The 9,223-nt window shown below is 46.7% G+C and overlaps 1 protein-coding gene across 1 annotated transcript in view; it reads right to left on the reverse strand.

The window, feature by feature from the left end:
• DRP2 (dystrophin related protein 2) overlaps nucleotides 1-2,679 on the reverse strand; it is a 30,842-nt gene extending 28,163 nt beyond the window's left edge. Inside the window, exon 1 of the mRNA XM_074551790.1 lies at nucleotides 2,349-2,679. The gene's annotated coding sequence lies outside the window, so the exon portion shown is untranslated. The remainder of the gene's footprint in view (nucleotides 1-2,348) is intronic.
• Nucleotides 2,680-9,223: the final 6,544 nt, after the last annotated feature.

Here is a 9,223-nt window from a genome sequence, read left to right on the forward strand (position 1 = left end):
CAGGGGGGAAACACTTCCTTAATGACTGAAAGAAGGTCGCAACGAGCATAAAAATTGCACATTCCTTCAGAAATGTGGCTCCTGTAGCCCTGAAACTGCCAATTTAAACCAGTAAAAACCTCAAGCCTTGCCCTTCTCCTCTAAGCACCTGAACCTCCCCTGCTGCTGGAAGCAGCAAACAAGTTTTGCTGCATTGTGAAAAGCACATCACCCATTTGCCAGGCTGTGTAACTGATCAACAACAGTGGGAAGAGCACACCCACACTCAGCTCTGATGGCCAAGGCAATGCTGACTCCTGGCTGCCTTGGCACTTGGCTTCTCATTCTCATGTAGAGCTGGCACCTGCTTCTCTAAACTGAATGCTCTGCCTTGCCCCCAAGGTCGTTTTTACAATAAACTCCCTGCCAAAGCACAAGGCTCTCTGCCCTTCTGAGTCCATTAATTTAATGGCCAGGCTGTGTGCCCCATGGAGTCACATTTCCTTTCCCTACTTGAGATGTGGCAGAATGACCTTATTCTTATGCAAAGGAAAATGGAATGGAGCAATTTTGGCTCAATTCTGAAAAGATTGGTTTCATCTTCATACACCTATGAAAATGGGAGTTTTTTGAAGACTGAGTTCTTTCTGGTCAGTATGTCTTATTTCATGAGACTTATAATTCCTCTGTTATGCTTTTATCACAGACACCCAGGCTAAAGTGGAAACCTTGAATGTACTTCTAGAAACATTACTATATTCAGAAATAACCATATGTCTCCAGAACTCAGGACTTTTGTTTGAACCCATTCATTTAATCCCTTCCCTGCCTCACTTTGCTTGGTTTTCTGAAGAGCCACTCCAACCTGAGCAGCCCCATTCACAGCTCCAGCCCTGGCCAGGTTTAGAGAGCAGCATTGATCTGCCTCAAGCATTAATCCAGAGGCATGATCCTCATCCCTTCTCAGAGAGGACCTGAACACAACATCACCTCACAGCAACACTCCAACACTTCCCCTCCCAGCACTCCACATTCCTGGACAGTGCTGCAAAGGGAGACTGTGGTCCTGTTCCTTTCCAGAGAGCCACCACATCCCTGCTGCCTCCAGAATCCTGCCTGGACAGCTCCCACAGCATCAGGGAAAGAGCTTTCAGCACAGGGAGGGTGTGAGATGGCACCAGAGCCACATGTGAGTGCCAGGAGAATGGAAACCCCTCCAGGAGAATGGAAAACCCCCCAGAACAGCTGAACCTGATGGCCGGGACCTCACACAGCTTCCTCAACAAGGGCACTGTGCTCAGGCAGGAAAGGCCATTAATGAGAATAACCAAACAAGAACTCCCACAGGTCCAAGGCAGAGAGGTGAGCAGCAGCAGGAGAGGTGTGAGGGACCTTGGATTAGGGCACAAGGAAAACAAACTGACCAAAAACTAACTAGACCTTTTTTACATCACTAAAACCCAAAATACAAACAAACATTGGTTTCTCCCAGAGAAAGCATGGCATTTAAGGGTATGGGAATAATTGCTCCACACCCCTGTCACTGCACATGGGCAATCTCAGCATTGAAACCCCACAAACACAATGCTGGCACTTCCACCAGGGCACCTCCACCGCTGTGATGCTGTGCTGGAGGGAAGGCTGGAGGGAACAGGCTGGACTGGGCACCTGGAACAATCTGTGGCACCAAATCTTGAGAAAGCACAGCCCAGGCTGTCCTGTCTGGCTGGGAGAGGGAGGCAGAGCCCTGGGGAGCAGGAGAGGTCCTGTGCTTCCTGCAGGCAATCAGGGCTGCCTGCAGCCAGGGGAAGGTCAGTGGTGGCAATACCAGCCCTTGAGGGGAGGAGGAGGAGGAGGAAGGATGAGTGAAAGGAGCTGGGGGAGGGGAGGGCGGACACATAAAGGAGCAAGGCTGGACCGCGTAAGGTGCTGGATGGGAAGGGCAGAGCTGGGACTGTGGGCTGATGCTCGTGAGGAGTGTTTCGGTGCCCTGATCCTGCCAGGAAGATGCTCGAAGGCCACCACACGCCCTGCCCGGGGTAAATAAACACTGCCGGGGTAAATAACCCTTCAATGAGCAAAAAGCATCGCAGCCGGGCACGCCGGGCTCTGCTGCTCGCCTCGGGAATCCGCATCCCCAGCTGCTCCCCGGCCTCTCCCTCCTGGAGATGCTCTTGGCCACTCTCCTGCTCCCACCCCGACACCCTTCTCTCCTTCTCCGCAAGTTTCCTCACCCGCACATGCACGGGCAGCGCTGCTGCCAAGGGACACGCACACCCCAAAGAGCGCATTGCCCACTTTGAACCATCCATCCGAATTCTCCCTTTTCCCAGCCCAGGCAGGAACACAGGCGTTTTGCCGTGGCCTACCTTGCGAGCGCGGCGGGTCCGGGCGGGCAGCGGGGCTGGCTGTGAATCAGCAGCGGAGCCCCTGGGGCAGGGCTGCATGCTGAGCCTCGGCACCGCTGCCTTCCTCCTCCTCCTCCTCCTCCTCCGCCCCGGCTGCTGTGTTGCTATGCCATCACATCCCCGGCAGCAGCAGCAGCAGAGGCTCGCCTGGCTCACAGAGATCCCCTCGGATCGGCGGGGAGCAAGGACGGAGCCCCCCGAGCGCCCGGCCCTGCGAGAGCCCGGCCCGAGAGCGAGGATGCCGGGCAGGGGAGGGAACAGCGGGGATGCAAAGATGGGCACGCACGGGAGGAGGAGGAGACAAAATACACATGGAAAGGGGGAGAGAAAAGGGAGGAGGGGAGAGGTACAAACACACAGAGATCTGACCTCTGGGGAGCTGCCACGGGCCGCTGGGCTCAGCCACGCTTCCCTCTGCTCGCCGGCATCTCCCAGCGCCTCTCATTTTAGGTTAGATATGGCCACGCGTGTGCTGGAAAATGCCAGACACAGTCGCCTCCTTCCTTAAGCACAATTTGGGTATCTGACATTAGATTTTTATAATTTAAGAGTAGCCCGTTTTAAAGTTAAGGAGCAAAAATAGGATTATCGCTTAATTTTGGATGTGCTTCCTGTTCTTCTTAGAAAAGAAAAATAAGTAAAGGAAGGAGGCAATTCTCCTTTTAAATGTCAGGGTATCTTCTCTCAGCTTACAAGAAACAGGAGGATTGGAGCTGCTAGCTTGGGTGAGGACACAGACACAGAGTTGGGGTTTTTGTCCATAGATAACAGTTTACAGTTCTGCAGATCATTCCACCCAAGGATTTCAAACTGCTCAAGCCACCAAGTATTGTTATTTTCAAATAACACAAAAAGAAGCAGAATTCAATTACTTGGTGAAAAAGAGGATTCAAATGTAATCCCCGCTCTCTGTTTTAAGCACTAGTCTGTCTCAGCCTCTCCATGGGAAAATTAAAAGTCAGAAAATACAATAACTCTGGTCCTTGTCAGAACGGTCTTTAATGAGTCTTAGCCCATTTTTCCCCAGAGCTAGCAGACTAAAGATGTTATTTTGCTGCTCACACAGTTATGTTATCCAGAAATATCAGTGCTGTTTATAAACATTTTCCATTTTTGTACATTTATTCCCTGTCTCAGGTGTATTCCAAAATGCAGGTTCACTCAGAACCAGCACTGTAACAGCTTCACAACTCCACTGTATTCCTGAAAAATCACTCCTGGTGAAGCCAGCAATGGAAATAACAACTGGCAAACTCTCTGCAGCATCCCAGGGTTTCCTGTGGGTGTAAGGATGATGGTGCTGCACAGAGGGACAGTGCCCAAACCACCCCAGGGCTGTGCCCAGCTGGCTGGGGAGCCCACGACCACCTTTCAGCCACTTTGGGCACCTTAGAGAGCAGAACTTTAATCCCACTCCATAGAGATGCAAACAGAGCAAAAGCTTTCCTAGGTCACCAATTTAAACATGGAGAAGGTTTAAAACTCAAAAAATATCGTTGATCTTGTGTAAAATATGTTTGAGAGAGTCATCAGGAAACCAGTGAGCTCCTTGGGATGGTAGCAGCTAGAACCTGCAGCAGGTGAGTGCCTGAAGTTCTCCCTTGATCCCAGATGGGTGCACCAGGAGTCAGGAGCAGAGCACAGCGAGGCACAGAGAACTCCTGTAACCACACTGAAAGGAGATCTTTAAATAGCAACCTCCTTATCTTTGGTTCCAAAAGGAGCAACACTGAATACTTGGAGTACCAACCCAAGAATACTTATTCACTCCACACCTTCTGCTCTTAAAAGCTTCTTCAATAGCTCCTGCTTCCACAACAGCTGTACTGATGCAATAAAATCCCTCCTGGAAAGCTGTATTTAGACCCAAAAAAAAACCCAGATATGGATCAGAAGACAAAAATGAGCAGAGACTCTGCTGGGCTATTTTTGTGCACACAGACAAATAAGAAATCTTGGGTTAAATAAGGAGAGAGAGGAGGGGAAATAACAGCAGAGTCTGGAAGGGCTGTCCAGGCAGCTCCACAGACACCATCCTCCAGAGAGACAGGCCCAAATCCCATGGCAGCATGTGTCTGTCACCAGCAGCAGCTGTAAGGGACATGACAACATGGATAAACATATCAAGCCAATTTACACATGCACACAAGACAGACAGCAGCACAGAGATGTGAGCAGACAGCATGAACCACAAATACAAGGTGCTTTCCTGTACAAGCATCCTCAATTATTGATTGTTAAAATGCAGTAGAGAAAAAATATTTCTTGTGTCAGTTTAGTTTAAATTATGAGGCAAACCAGAATCTCTGCTGGGAGAGTTGCTTCCAGGGCTGGAAACATCTTCCCAAGTCCTCCAATACTTTCTGTTTTAAGGATAAAATTAGGGCAAGGAGAGGAGGAATTCAGAACTCAAGGGGAACGAGGGAGACCAGCTCAGATGTGTCATAATCACAGTTTTCACATAAGCACTACAACTTTTTTAAGTGTATGGGAAGGTTTCTGAGATGAGAGGCTAAATTTGGTGTACTTTGAGTTCTGAAGAGAACTTAAGCCAAAAAAATCTCCCAAAGAGCTCCAAGAGCTGAGCTTCCAGAAGATACAGTGGTACTTACTTTATGTATTCCCCTAATGAAACATTTCAGTCATTTTCTGTTTTATGAAACAGCAAATATGTACCTTGTTAGGAAAACTAACAATGTCCACCCTTCCAACAGGGATATCTCAATATGAACAGTGCTAAATACAGAGTACAATCATACAATAGGTAAAAATTGGGACAGGTTTTATAAGGCTTGAACATAAAATTCACATATAGAGAGACACACAGACAGTATTTTTAGTTTGAAAGTTCTAAAAGCTATAAATAAGGGCTGTGTTTGCTTTCAGCCTAAATTCTGTGTTACATTCTCAATATACAAAGCCATTACTATTAATCATTTGTAAGCTGGAATATCCATAACAGTAATTATTCTTGCATTACCAACCAAACAAAAACCATTACCTAAAATTCTGGCATTCATATTTTCAACATAAAACTTCAGGGTTCAATATAATTAAAGGCTATTACTTTTACATTTTTCTTCCCATAAGTTCCCACCAATTAACTTTATCTTCTAAAATAGTGCTTGTCACAGGGAATTGGTTCCCAAAATGCGCTCTTTGAAACATCACATCTCCTGAAAGAGAAAGTTCATCTCTCTGGTACAGAAGAGAAAGTATTGTTACCATCCTTTGGAAACTTTGGGACATTCTTTCCCTTTCAGAGTAAAGCTCAAATTTATCCATTTACCCCAATTAAAGTGTTTTAGAGAAAGATGCTTTGGCCAGGAACACAATGTAGAGTTATCCTTGTTAAAAAGAGAATACAGGCAGACAGCAAGAAGAGCACTTTCCCTAGAGCCATACACCCACAGTCCTTGTGGATCCATCTGCTGGAGAAGAGTTTAGTGAGAGGCTTGTGAGCCAGGACAAGGTCCCTTATGGCTTGAAAAAAATCCAATTTCTCCCCAAGAGTCTACAAATCCCTGTTTTCCTGAGACACAGGGCTCCCTCACCTGAGGCTCCTCCTAATTAAAGCATCAGACAGCACTGTGCTCTCTCACAGCTGCCCACAGCCAGACAGCTGCAGCTCTGTTTTGATTCAGGATCATTGATCTCAGTGGTTGTGCTGTTCCTACCTGGGAGGGGAAGCCAGAGGAGCAGGTCTTGCACAAAGGGACAGACCTGCCCATCAATTCCAGTACATTAGACAGGCCAGCAGGCTGGGAGCATAGCACAAAGAGCCTCCCTTCAACAAGGAGGAACAAAACTAGAATTAGAGCCCTAAGAAAATAATTTTGTTGACTGGGTATTGTACCATCCTGGGGGGCTTTTTTTCTTGTTTTGTTTAAATAACTGATATAAAATAAATAACTGTACCTCTTTTGCTAGCATCAATAAGCACAAAAACCTTCCCAGAGCAGATTCTACCCTGCTGAAAGCATTTAGAAAAACAGCAGGGTACTTTCTAAACACATGATACCTGGGGTGAGAGAGAAGAATGGGCAGAGAACTGATGCAAGCCATGCACTCAGAAACAGAATTAATCCCCCTTTTCATTTGTTCCCACACAGGCCTTGAAACAATCCCCCCAAATGAGAAATAGAGACTATGAGGGAGGAAGGAAATATTTTCAGAGCAGCAAGTGCCAAAAGAAAGAGGAGAGGGTATCAAAAGAGTGTAAAAGAATTTGGGGGGAGAGATGGAGAAAGAAAAGAGAAAGGAGAAAATGGTAGAAAAGAAAGCAAAAGCATGCAGGAGGAGAGGGTAAGGCAGACAAGGCAGATTTCAGGGGCTGGTTTGTTCTTCAAAAGCTGTCAACACATTTACAATGTGCTTTCCATCCCCCTCCTGCTTTACTGGGCTGTGCACTCAGAGGAGCAGGAAAGCAATCACACAGGAACTGCTGAAGATTCACTTGGACACAGAACAGAGGTGCCCTGAGAGAAAGGAAACTGCTTAGTGATCCGTGCACAACAAACCATGATGGGGATGGTGCAGGGCCTGAGATGGAGAGAGGGCTGGCAGGAAACCTGCAGAGAGCAGCCTCTCCCTGCAGAGATCACACTGGCAGCACTGACACTGGAGCACAGCAAGCCAGGCTGCACAGGGATACAGCTGCACATCAAATGCATGTTCACAGCAGAAGCTTATCCCTGCCTTCTTGAAAGGAAGAGCCCAAAGGATTTGGGCAGAGAGTAAAATCTTTCAAAGTATCTGTTGCAATTTGCAGCCTAAACCCAGTGCCTGGAGCTCAGGAGCTCAGGCACATTACAGTGAGTTAAATATCCCCTGAGTGAGGCTGTGCTGGAAGAGCCCATCCTGTGTCACGTTTCTGGCAGGTACCACAGCCTGCCTGATGCATGTTCACTCATTCAGCTGCAGAATGGGATCACGCCTCAGCCCACAGATTTCTCAACACTGTCAAGGTTAAAATGGTATTTAGAGCCTGTGTAGGTACCTACAGCCCCCCCTTTTTTTTTTTTTTTTAAGATCAACTGTTTTGGTTTCTACATTTGTGCAAGAGTGAGCCTGGAGATTAAAGCCTTTATTAAAAAAAAAATCTTACCCTGTGTTATACAGACTTTTTACTCCTACGAGACAGGAAGCTGAGAGGCAGAGAGGCATCCTCTCAAGGTACACACACACCTTGCAGGATGGTATTTGTGTGCTTCAACACCTCCCTTGCCAACTATAATTACTTGGACAGGTCTAACAGCTACATTCAGTTCTCTCAGGAATCCTGTGCCCAAACCCACATCACCAAATGCTAACAACATAAAAGGTATCCTTGGTCAAAAGGTTTGGTGGTATCCAGCCTTCTTCAGAACATAATTGTTGCTTCCATTTTAAAAAGCAGAGCTGTAATGAGGGAAACCCATTGGTACAACATAAATCATCTTTCCTGGAAGAAAATACTTGAAGACTTTGTTCTTTCAAGATATTCATCATCCAGAGCAAGCCTGTTACCAATCTCTGTTGTTTTTCAGACAGACTAGATGCATCCTCTGACTAAAGAGCACATAAAGAGCTCCCTCACACACTCTCTCAGGAGCCATGGAGCTACAAATCAGCCCAGTGTGTATTATTAATGACAAGTTATCAGAAGATCTAGGACAACAGCCAGGCTGGAGTTTCTCTGTGCTGTGATTCTATGGAGAAAATGAACCCTTTGCCAGGTCAGACCCCACAGTTTCCCTGCTCCTGTCTCCACTGTGCACAGATTTGTGATAAGCCATTTTGTCACAGCAGCCAGGAGGTGATTACCCTGCCCCAGAGGCCTCACAACTCAGCCTAAAAGACAAAGGTAACCAAGGGAGGAGACACAGGGTAGAGGCACAAAAACCTCAAAGATTGTATCAAAAAAGGCAAAATGGATTTTATTTTGGTGGCAGGTAAATGTTATTAGAAGAGTTCAGGAGCACCCATGTTGGCAGTTGCTAGAGCTGCAGTACAAGCCACACAGATTCCATTTTCTGAGTGGTTACAGCTGTACCACCTTCTAAATCCTTGGGTCCTGATTTATTCATGGCATTAGGAATGCAAAATGCAAGCAGAGGGAAGTAGGCCAACAAAAGAATAGAAAGCAGGGATACAGAGGAACCAGTTTCTTCATTCCAGCTGAAAACAGGTTGAAATTATTAACTCTTTCAGAGCAAGCTCTCTCTGGAAGGGCAGTAGACTCTGATGTATAAAGGTGCACAAATGAGCCTCCCACCACAAAATTAAAATGATGAACAGGAACACAAAGCAAACATGGCTTCAGAAGATGATTTCAGATTAACTCTAGCCCAAGGCATCTGGATTTTCAGATGCATAATGCTCCCTGTGTCTGACAGGGAGGGGTTAATGGCTTTGGTTTTGTGACCAGATGTTCAGCTGGTGCAACTCAACACAGATCCATTAGAAATTAGTGGAGCTGTGGCTGCTTACCCCAGACAGGGCTCTGGCCCACTACTTTGAAATCCTATTTAATACCCACTCAGAGATTTTTCCAAAGGGAGAGGCCTCACTCTTTGAAATCAGATAAAAAGCTACTAGCAATGCTACAGGATGCAGTTAAACTGAAATGGCCACTGCCATGGCCTGTTTATGATACTACAAAACCCCTAAATCAAAAGTGTGCAGAAGCCTCATTGTAACACCCCAGCACAGCTGTTTCTGCTACAATTTCATAGTGTCCACCTACCTTGCAATGGGCTGAAACAGGCATAAGAGGTAAATCACTCATTTGTCACTTACCAGGAAATGGATGGGTCTTGACTGTGTCCATTTTAGTCCTCAGAGCAGCTGTGGTC

This window comes from Zonotrichia albicollis, chromosome 14 (genome assembly GCF_047830755.1).
Source record: "Zonotrichia albicollis isolate bZonAlb1 chromosome 14, bZonAlb1.hap1, whole genome shotgun sequence".
NCBI lineage: Eukaryota > Metazoa > Chordata > Aves > Passeriformes > Passerellidae > Zonotrichia > Zonotrichia albicollis.